Below are 12,224 nucleotides of genomic sequence, written 5' to 3'. Positions count from 1 at the left end.
CCCAAATTTCTTCTCCGTGGTCTTCTACTATTTTCTCGGCCACTGGTAGGTGCTTCCTTTTTTGGCCTAGATGTTGAGCCATTACCTTGAGACCATCCACAAGAGACCAGACCGTTCAATATTGTACTTTTTGTTTTATTTATTGTTTTAGATTTGGCTTGTCATACGGAAATAGGGTGAAGACGTTAAGCTTGTATTAAATCATCATTGTCCTGAAGATGGCCCAACATTAACCACGTAGACCACCGCAGACAACGATGGGACTATTAAAAGGGGCCGAAACATATGTCGACCTATAGAAAATTCGATTGTGTTTTTTCTCATTGTTTTCCCATATCTATAACAACTGATATGTTTGAAGAAATTGTTAACTTTTGCACCTAATTGTCACAGAATGTTTGCACCGATATGAATGGTATGAGTGAGATATGATAAAGCCTATGAACATATATATTTTTCTACAACAAACTTTTTATAGAACCTATTAAAGAGATTTATTGTTATAATTACTACGGCTCTGTTTATAAACTGTCTCTTCCCCAAGGTATCTGCTGTGGATTGACACACCAGCCCTGCAGCACCTCTACCAGGTGTGCCGTTAGACCTTAGAGAGAGGGGTAGTCAGTCTGTAACCTTGTTCTTATTTCCCTTACCCTCCCTGTCTACAGACTTGTCCCCCCGTTAACAAAAAATATTTGGGAGTACCCATTATTATACCTATGGGAAAGGGTACAGGGATATCACAAAAAGGTGTCTAGAAATGCGAGGCTACCACAAATACAACTGTATATAACCCATAGAGCATATATGACCCCCCTGAGAATTTCCCCAGGCCACGCCAATTGAAACATGTCAGCAAACATAGAGACCTGGGCTACATACTGGCCAAGAGCAGGATAGCCATGGGGTGGAAAGCACCTAATAGACCCAAGGCGGAGGTCTGGTGGGCCGATCTCCGTAAGTGGTCCGAAGCTGAAACAGTTGTGTGGAGTGAGGCGGCTAATAAAGGGGGAGAGGAAGAAGCGGAAACCCTAACCACCTGGCAACATTTAGTGGCCACACTCTGGGGGCCTATCCAAAGGGACTCGAGTGGAGAATCTCCCAAGGACACAGATGAGGAAATACCTCCAATGAACAGAGAGCAAGGGGATGGAGTGGGGTAGGCTTGTTGGGAGGGATAAAGGAAACAGTAGACATCAAGTATAAGTCTGCATCATGCAAGATAATATAAAGTAATGTGGGTGTTGTGGGCTTGTTGTTGATTGTTAAATGTAATGTTTGTTTGGAAAGGAAGTACGGTGGCTATGAGCTCATTGACCCTTCTCTCCAGTGATGCCGGCGTCTCATTTTGGGCCTCTTTAAGTCCTTGGTTCCTTATGTTTGCCCCTCTTTCTCTGTTTTCCAGGTCATCAACTTTGGCTTCCAGGTCCCGGTTTTTCTGTTCTAGCTCTTGGAATCGGCCTTCCATTTTCATCTCGATTATGTCGGCCGACTTTTGATGGCTTTGAAGCGCTTCCACCTTGTCCTCTATCCTGTGGACCTTTTCCGGGAGAACACTGACCGTCGTGGTCAAGCTAGTTCTAAATGTGCAGATTTCGTCCAGTAAAAGGCGGATGTCCGCATTCGTTGATGTTTCTTGGTCTCCTGAAGGGACTGGTGGCCCATCTTGGGATAAGGAGGCTGCCATGGCTGTAGACTCTCTTCGGAATTCCTGCAACTTCTGAGCTGTTAGGGATTTATCCCATTCTGCATGTGGGGTGCACTACTTTTGGAGCTCTGAAGGGAGTTTCTCGTACTTTCTGTGAGCCTATTGCATGTGGCTAATGATCTGCCCTTTGTCTGATCCCCGGCAGTGCTTCCCACTGTGTGCTGGTAGTGTTCCTTCCTACCGGGGGCGGCTTGGCAAAGCGGGTGCTGGCTTTGTGGGAGGTCCTGTAATATGCTGTGGGGACGGGTGTTTGTTATGGGCGTTAGACTCCGGGGTAAGTTTTCTACAGGCCAATGCTCTTTGTGGGGGAGCAAGGCGGGCAGTTCGCTGCTTGAGCTTTTGGTGAGGCAGTGGTTGCCCTGACCTATGTGACCTCCATAGCAAGTTGCCGGCAGTTGTCGCCACGTGCTGGTGTGAACCGCTGGCTTCCGGTGAATGAGGGGGACTCTTCACTGAGTCCTTTGTGGGTCGGGGTGCGGTGTGGTGCCCTCCTTCACCTTGTGCTTCGGGCTTATCCTCGGTGCTCCTTGCACCTTGGCATGTGACTTAGGCTTCGGCATGTGGCAGAGTGCTTCTCAGCCCTTTCACCATGTGCCCTGCCTGGTGGTGGATGCTGCTCCTTGCGCTTTCCTCCCGGTCTGTTACTGGACGCTTTCAACAGATTCTGGTGGCGAGCAGCTGATGACCGGCTTAGGGGCGTCTAGGGAGAGGTTTGTCTGCCCAGCCACTTTTACGGTTCACGGGGGTAACGTATCACTCATCTGCACCCCGTCCCATGGGCATTGGCCTGTGCTTTCTTCACCCTAGCGAATGATGCGGATCTTGGTGTGTGGCTGGGGTACTCTTCTCCCCGGTCTCGGTAGCTGACCAGGCCTGTCCTTCTGGGCACGGGCAGAACTCGCCAGTAACAGCTCCACTGGTGAGGGCCGGGGATGGGGTGATGACCTCTGGGTATTGGGGCTCAACCGGAGGTTTACTGCTGGGGGGAAAGGGGAATCAGTGCCTTGGGGTCTTCCCTTAACTTTCCGGGCAACTTGCCTTTCGGTCAGACTGTCAATTGTACCCTCAGTTGGGTCCTTCCACTCTACCTACCCGATCTGTGTGCTGGAGGGGCGGGGGACTTCTTTCAGGAGCTGCCAGTTCGATCAGGTTGCTGGATGGTGATACGAGGGCTCTTGCAGAGGCATAGGTTAGTCTCTACGGCTCAATCCGGCTCGGACAGCATCTCCGTGTCGAGTTACAGTGATGCTGTCGGGCAGTGGCCTTTCACAAAGCTATCTTGCCCAGATACAGTGATGTTGCAGCCCTGCACTTCTAGCCGGTGTTGCCAACACCTCTCACAGCGTTATGGCGGCTTCCTCCGCACTAGAGTGACTCTGAGCTGGCAGCGGCCGAAGCGTGATGTTATGTGTATCCGTCCTGGCATCGCTTTGGGGGGACACGCCCATTGGTGTTTGGGGCCTTGTCGCACACTGGTTCAGGCTAGGGGCTCTTTTGGAGTACGGCTCCGGTGCTCACCTTTCAGAGGTTTTGGAGTGAGAAGGGGATGGCTCGACTCCGCTCCCCCCACGCTTGCCCTCTTACGGTGCTCCGACGCACTGCCTGGGTGGGGGCGCGGGGCAGCACTTCTTTTTCAGTGTTGGTGCCGCTGTGTTGGCGGCAGAGTCAGGGGGCAAATATTATGTCAGCCCCTCTTTGCTCACCCCTCTGGTTGCGGTTCCGAGCTCCAGAAGACGCAGCTTGCGTCGGTCTTGAATGTGGCTATTCTGGGGTCCACGTTAGCTGGGAGGGCTCCAGAGAGAGTGGCGCATTCGGACCTGGCAGGGTATTCCTCCTCAGAGCTTGTCTTTGTTATCAGTCAGAGCCGATTGCCCCTACGACGAGCGTCAGCGTCAGGTGTGATCTGATGCAGGCCACCTGGTGTGGATAGTGCGTGGGTGAGCTCGGTTTCTCCTCTGCGCCGCTCGGCGCCCCTAGGCGTCTCGGTTTGGTCACTGCACTATCAAGCGGTACGGCCTAGTCGCCAAAAGCAGAGCATCAGGGGGGCAACTTCTGAAGGTTCGTACGGTGGGTTCCCCGGTCCGATTTAGCTGATGGTTCCTGATCCCTTTAGCTTCTCCCGTGGCGAGTGTCTGGTGTTTACAGGCTGGGTAAGCTGTCCGATTTTTCCCGCCAGTCGAGGGTTAGCAGGGGGGCGAAGAATCAGGCATCCATACTGCCTGCGCCCCCTGGTGGTCTCTATATGTCTTATTTTAGTATGTATTTTAGAATAAACTTTGTTTTAACAGGGTTTCAAATGTGTTAGCGTGATCTTATATGGCTAATGAACACATCCTTTAGCCTACTGTAGGTTGTACCTGTCCCCAGCAATACACATGGCATTTAAACATGGGTGGCTAGCAGGGACCCGGTCAAGCTCTTATTTAACCTTTAATGGCCGTTATGCACACATGCATACTAGCACCTCCTAACTTTCCCAGACTTAGGACTTCGGTCCCTCCGAGGGCGTTCAACAAACAGCACATTGGGACCATACCCATGGTGCTATACACATAATGGAATAAAATAAATTTATAATTTGTGAGAAAGGAGAGGTTTTTTTCCAGAGGGATTCAGCATTACAGAGACCCAGGGTGAGGTGCATAGGGGAGGTTGCTGCTCGAGTAGACAAAGTATGTATGTTTGGTAGGCAGGGATGTAATTTCACTAAAATGCCTGGGATAGCGGAAGTGACATCACATGACCCATGACCCCCTGATGACATCAGAGGAAGTGATGTAATTTAACCCCACCCCACCATGTGACATCACAGGAAGTGATGGCAAACCGTCTTCAGATTTTTCAGATGCGTTTTGCACCCGTGCTTCCAGGTGCTCTCATTTCAGCCAGATATAAGAACAGAGGCACAGAGGGAGGCATGATTTGTCCACGATTACACATTTGGGGAATGTCATTTTCCAGATGTGATGTGGGGTTTATATGTACAACATACATAATGCAGTATTTGTAACAGGGCAACCGAAATCTTTAATGCAGGCTACAGCTAGTGTATGAAACATCTATTGATCAATGGACACAAAAGTACTTGTTATCTGTGGCATTTCTGTGTTAAACAAGCCAAATACAACACTGACCTGGGGAGGTGTGCGCTGCTGTTTACCCGGGAGAAAAATGCTGCACGAGAAAGGCCTGAAATCATTCACCAGGATTTAGTATCAACAAAATTCAACAAAATTCCCTGGTTCTAAATGTATCTATGAGTCAGCTGCCACTACAATAGAAGAAACCTATTAGACTGGTCTAATGTTATCTTTGCTGGAGTATAATACCCAGGAAAGGTTCTTGCAATATACCCAAGACGCCCCATAGTTTTAATAATCTAAGCGCAATACTGGGTGCCAGAGAACTTAAAAAACGAACATTTAATGTAATGTCATTGCTGTACACATAAATCCATGGCACCACAGTTATTTTAAATTGAAAACACTCACCAATTGCTTCTCACTTGGGGATTCATTGGCAGACTTCAATGCGTAGGCAGGGGGTGTGGGGAAGATTCTTCTGCCTCCCCTAGAGAACACGTTTTGAATAATGAGTTACAATGGCGCATTATGGATTTCCAAGATGGCCGCCATGCTCTAAAGACTTGCACGTGTGAGTTCTGTCTCTACAAAAGCAGCAATACAGGATTGGAACATTTACAAATAGCCTTCTTCTTGAAAGCTGAATCGGATGGACTCCACAACGACTAAGCATTAAGACTGTTTATCATCAAAGCTGCACCGGAACCTCGGACTAGGCGGGCCGCGTTCCTCTGCCTCAACAGAAGCAGCGTCTCATGCCAGAGCTTGGTTTCCTCCTTGATGCCGAGATGGAGCAGCTGCATAGTGCACTCATGACTCCGGACGAGCTATCAGCCGCATCGGGACTTCGCAAGACGGCGCAGAATTAACGGAAATAGCGGGTGTGCTGGCACAGGGACCACAGCTCATGTTCCTATTTTGGCCTTAATACCATGTTGAGATCATCGCGATGTGGCCCGGAGGGTGGAATTCGCTTTGGATATGTTTCCACTATCCATTGCAGTGGCGGGCCCCGGGCAGAAGCAGGTACGTCTGCGACCTGCATGCACAATATGAATACACAGGCTCTGATCGATATGTCCACAGCCTCCTTCCCAAGCTCTTCTGCATCTCAGCAAGCCTCTTCTAAGTAGGGCAGTCATGGTAGGATCCTTTGCTGGACAAAACTTGCAGGATCAGTGGCTCCATATAATTCGGAAAGGCCTTGAATGTGTGGTATAATATGATACAAGGCTTGCTGCACTTATCTGGGTAAGCTGGCATGCAAATAACACAAGTATAAACTCTTTACTCTGGGCTTTTCAGATCGACTCACCTTCCTGAGTGCATACAGCGGGATCTAGCACATCTTAAGCTTGATACAGAACTGTGCATATGTCGAGGGGTAGAAAGAAGCAGACCCCGGCTGAGCTCGCACAGGCCCACCAAACACCAAGCAATCCATTGCAAAAACTGTGGGCAAAAGAGCCAGATATACTTTCAGCAAAAGAAACGCCAGCAGTTAACCATCCACCAGACCTAAGTTGTGAAAACCCAGACATGGCTTTTTTCTAAAGAGGATTTTGCAAAAAGTTTTCAGCACTTTCAGGAAAAATGATCGGCTTCCTTCCAACTACAATTCTCCTCGCTTACATTGGAAATTAGGCAATCACTGTCTGATTTCTGCAAGGAGATTTCCACCTTGGGAGACCGGGTCAACACGAATGAGCGGGCAATTCAGGACTACCACAGGATTCTAAACAAATGGTTATAGCATTGGAGGAGCTGTCAAGGATTACACACAATCTTGAAATCCACTACGAAGACCTGGAAAATAGATCCAGACGTTCTAACACCCGTATTAAAAACCTCCCTGAAACAAAACCTTACAGTACTATCACTTGAGAACGGCAGTGCATAGAAAATTACCATCATACCCGGTGGAACCGGAATTCAATGAATATTTGGAAATGATTATACAACCAAATAGTAAGCGGAACCTACTCGCGAAACTATACTCTATGATTCAACAGGGTATGCCACATTCAAGCACCCCAAGAGAGAAATGGGAAGGGAACACAGGGACAACAATAGATGAGCACAAGTGGGAGAAAATGTGTAGCCTGACCAGAGAAGTATCGCTTAACGCTCAGCTGCGGCTGATACAATACAAAGTGCTTAATCGGCTACACTACACCCCAGACACATAACTAAATTTAATCTGCAATAGGTACAATTATGCCCGAAATGCAACTCGTATGACGCAGACACCATACACGTGTTCTGGAGCTGCCCCCAAAATAGCGGAATACTGGCAACATGTTGCATTGACACTGCACAAAATGGTAGACATACCCCAGACATCACTCCCCTTAAAATACCTACTGGGCGATATAGCAAAGCAGATACCAAAACTAAAGATTCTTTAACCTCGGCTGTATTATACCTAAGAAATGTATATTGCAAAAATGGAAGGCAAAAGAAGGGCCAACATTGAGGCAATGGTATAATGAAATGGCGTATGTGAATGACAACGAGGAAAACTACATACAAACTGTAATAGCCACATCTAGGCCCAAGGACATATGGGCCCCATACAGTCCTCACATGGAGAAATTGTCTGTAAATAATGGATGAGGACTATTGGATGTAATAGCATGATGGGAAATTGCACAAACGCAGGATTATGTGATCATATATATTTAATATCCAGAAATTACATGTATAGTGCCGGACTGAACATGTTTTACAAAATGTATGGACCACTGTTTGCAACTGCCATATGTTAAATAAAGTTTTTTTTTTAAAACTCCCCGAAACAATGACAGGCCCTGATCTAAAAGACACCGTAATACACATATTTACAGACTCAACAACAGGGGAAGAAGCTATTGTTACTCCGCTAGACCGGGTTCACAGGACAGGCCCAAAAAGAACAGCACCTGTAGCCCGCCTCTGGGATGTGCTGGAAGCCAGCGCATTATACTCACAGAAAGAACACATTCTTAGAGAGGCAAGGAGCTCGTCACCAGTCACTTACATGGGACGGAAATCCATCTTTATCAGGATCGCTCACAAACAACCCTTCAAAAACATCGAGACATGCAAGTGGTGGTCAAAACCCTACAGGCGTGCGGGATCAGATATAAATGGACTTTCCCATTCAGTTTAACTTTTTCGAAAGATTGAAGACAACACAGAATCACCTCCCGAGATGCAGGGATTGCCCTTCTACAAATTGAAGAGGACACTGATGGGGGCCCTTTAGAAGCCAGAGATGCTCGCCCTATCAAACAATCGAAACCCTGGGAATTATCTACACAGGATCGATCCATGAGAAGAAAAAGGGATACGCAGAAAGATGACTGGAAAGCCTGCCTCAGAGGACCAACATCGAAACCACCTATATAGAGAAATGACAACGGAGGAAATGTGCAAATAATTGATTGAGCTGAGGCATATTCGACTCCAGCTGGGATGGAGCACACCATCTCGGAATCTATTTGTTCAGGTGACAGATGGGGGTTTAGGATACCCTGCACACCGCCCTGGGAAAGCAGATGTCTCACAGCTGTGGGTTTTCACACCAGGATACAATAGGTACTGTGGATCACACCAGGGGACATTGTTTCTTGGGGACTGGACAGGGGAAAACTGGAGCGGGGAGAGGGTATGCTAGTTTGAGGGATGGAGTGGAGTGTGGGGGGGAGACACTAGTACATGGTTAGCTTTAATATATTCAAGAAGGGCCAGGTCTAGACATCTATCAGCTTTGGAGAGGACCCACATATATTGGGTTAATTCAAGTGTTTAACAATCAACATAAGGGGCCTCAATACCCTGGTGAAGTGACGAATATTGGAGGCCTTTCTGGCGTGCTACCAACCATGTTTGGTGGTGCTTCGGGAGGCTCATATCCGCGATTCAGATAGGCACAAATTGTGTTCACATCACTACCCTGTTATTTTACAGACAAATGTGAAGGGGAAGTTGGCCGGTGTACTTATTGCAATTAGATCTGGACTCCATGCAAGGTGGTACGAACTTAGGCTCACAAAGGGGGCCGGTAGATAGTTGCAATCCTGTGTCTGGGCTCATTGACACTAACTGTGGATTCAGTAATTGCTCCCAATACCGGTCAAGAGGGCTTCCTAAAATAGACTCTTACACATCTTGAATTGTTTAGGGAGGGTAAAATAATACTGTTGGGTGATTTTTAATTTAGCATGGGATCCCATCCGTGATAGGAGTACAGTTACACACTATCCTCAACCTCCTCCCTCTATCACTTTAAAGCAAACATTCGTACATTTGATGTTAATAGATCTTTGGCCGCCTCTTAAAGGGTCCAATAAAGGATACACATTCTATTCACATGTTCACCGCTCCTATTCGCGTATAGATTATGCTTGGGTCTCAATTCCACTCCTGGGCAAAATTACCCAAATAACGTGTCATACGATCACGTTATCAAATCATGCACCTTTCTTTATAGAGTTATATATTCCATGGGTGAGAAAAAGACAATGGGCTTGGAGCTTCCCGTCAGAGCAGTTAGGGGACCAGGTAATTAGAGATAAAATTGAAGAAAAGATACAGGAGTTTTTTTACTTAAACTTAGGTGGGGAGACCACTGCAAACGTGATGTGGGATGCCCTCAAGGCAACTCTACAGGGTGTCCTGATAGCCAAAAGTGCTATCCGGCTCAAAAACAAGCTGGCCTTAGAAATAGAATTAGAGAAAGACTTAAGGTGGAAAATCTCTGCTATACCTTAAACAAAAGTATTACGCAAAAGCCAACAAGTCAGATCACCTATTAGCTAGACAACTCCGACATAAAGCTGCGTCCCAGATGATGCAAAAGATTTGGCTTCCCTCAGGTGAGATGATCATGGAAACTTCCCACATTATGTCACAATTTCATACAGTCTACTCAAATTTATCTCCTGACCCATTAGTTCAGAAGGCATACTTAGAGGCAGGCACTCTTCCCCAACTCGCCCGGTAGATGGGGCTCAGTTGGAATTGGATATGACTCAGGAGGAGATTTTAAGGGTTTAATGCAACCTTCCACTGAACAAATCACCAGGCCCAGACGAATATACAACCTTATTTTATAAAACATACCGGAATATTTTGGCTCCTAGACTATTTTGGCTCCTAGACTAATGCAACTCTATAACTCCATTAAATAATCGGGTTCGATTTTCCCCACTATGGAGGAAGCAAAAATAGTATTATTTCCAAAATGAGGCAAGGACCAGAGTGGCTGTGGGTCATACCGCCCTATTGCGTTAATACATTTGGATGCAAAAATGTATACCAAAAGTTTAGCCAGCAGGTTGGAGGACCTGTTGCCTTCTTTAATATATTCGGGCCAGTCAGGCTTCATCAAACAACGTTAGATGCACGCCAATATAAGAAGAACATGTTATATCTTAGAGAAAGTCAAAAAGAAAGACATTCCTGTAGTTATTTTATCTCTGCATGTTGAGAAAGCTTTTGATAGAGTAGAGTGGTCGTTCCTCTTTCTGACCTTGGCAAAAATGGGGCTTGGGCAAAAATGTATAGATAAAATAAAGGCTAAGTATGTACAACCCAGCGCTAGATTGCTAATCAATGGTCACCTATCTCATCCCATCTCCCTTCAATGTGGAACCAAACAAGGGTGCCGGATGTCATCGCTCTTGTATGCACTATATTTGGAGCCACTCCTTGCCAAGATCAGACAGATGGACTTCATACGTGGGATAGACTTTGGCGTTGTCCCACATAAATTCGTGGCATATTCAATAGACAATAGGTTGCTTCTAGATCTGACCCCTTGAAAACATTACAAGCAGAGGTACATTAATTGGAATGTTTTGGGACAGTCGCAGGTCTTAAAATAAATATAACTAAATCAGAAGTTTTAAACCTATCCCTCCCTGTTAATGATATGCAAATTTTACAATCGCAAACAAAATTTGGATGGGCTCATGAAGGGACCAAATTGCTAGGAGTGACCATAGCTCCTACTTTAGATGGGCTATACAAGGCCAATTATCTCCCTTTATTAAAACATATGAACTGTCAATTGTCAAATTGGGGACCATTATCGGGTTCTTGGCTAGATAGAATTAATTCAGTAAAAATGGTCTCCCTGCCCAAGGCCCGTTATCTGTTTCAATCGCTACCAATTTGGGTCCCTGGCTCCTTCTTTCAAAAGTTTCATAGGGTGATCTCTAAATTCATATGGAATATAAAGGCCCCACGACTAGTTTTGAGCACATGAATGACCCGTACAGCCTGGGTCTTCCGAATTTTCTGAAATTGTATCAGGCTGCTCAAATCCGGGTTGTTAAAGACTGGTGTGAGGAAGATACTGGGAAAAGATGGGACAAGATGCAGAGGGCGCTGGGTGGGTCACAGCTCAGAGATAAATTGTGGTTGCCTAAACTACTTCAGCCCCCCAATATGCATAAGAGCACGATCATGAGCTTGGTTGAACATGATATAGCAGTTAAGAAATACCATCTGACGGCTTTCCCTTCACCCCTTACACCTCTATTCTTTAACCCGTAATTTACTCAGGGCCTGGAACTGTGTGCATTTGTTAAATGGAAACGGGCTGGCTGTGTTAGATTGCGGGGCATGTTTCAGGGCACATACCCCAAACAATTCACACTATGTAAAACAGAACTGGGACTTGCGGAGGCCAATCGATTCCAGTATTTCCAGGTTCAGCACTGGATACTGGCTCCTCCAAACAAATGGATTTTAGAGATTTAACGCCATTTGAAAAATGTGTCACATCCAATCCGGGTAACAAGGTTCTGATTTCAAATTTACATAAAATTATAGCCAAAACTATTCCCAAAATAGCACCAAAATATAAACATCTGTGGCATCAAACACTGGGGAAAGTGCTCTTAGAGGAGGACCGGGACATGTTGTTGAAGGATATACCAAAGCTCACCCGGCCGATCCAGGTCAGAGAGTTTTCGTATAAGTTGCTGACACAATGGCATTATACACCAGCCCGTCTACACAAAATTAAACCATCTATCTCTGACTGGTGCTGGAGAGAATATGGAGAGATGGGGGACTGGGGGTTTATATCGTGGTACTGCCCAGGGCTGGCGAAATATTGGGAAGAAGTCAACACCCTCATTGCACAAATATTTGGTCTACGAAAGCCTAGGTCCCTGAGATCTTGTCTGTTGGCGGTTGTAGAAGCAGACCTACGACAGAGCTCTAAGCAAACCTGTAAAGCTTTTGTTATATTACAAATTGCGGCTTTATTGGTGATAACTCAAAATTGCAAAGTGAAGGCCACATGTCAGCGAATGGACCTCTAGGGTTTGGAATTTTTTGTCACTTGAATGAATAACCTACTCAGTACAAGGCAAACAATCTCGATTTACCAGAGACTGGGACATGGTCCTAAACTTTCTCCAAAGTGACTATAATAT

Source organism: Ambystoma mexicanum, chromosome 1p (assembly GCF_040938575.1).
Source record: "Ambystoma mexicanum isolate Mex_15411 chromosome 1p, UKY_AmexF1_1, whole genome shotgun sequence".
Lineage (NCBI taxonomy): Eukaryota > Metazoa > Chordata > Amphibia > Caudata > Ambystomatidae > Ambystoma > Ambystoma mexicanum.
Note: the sequence above shows the minus strand (reverse complement) of the source record.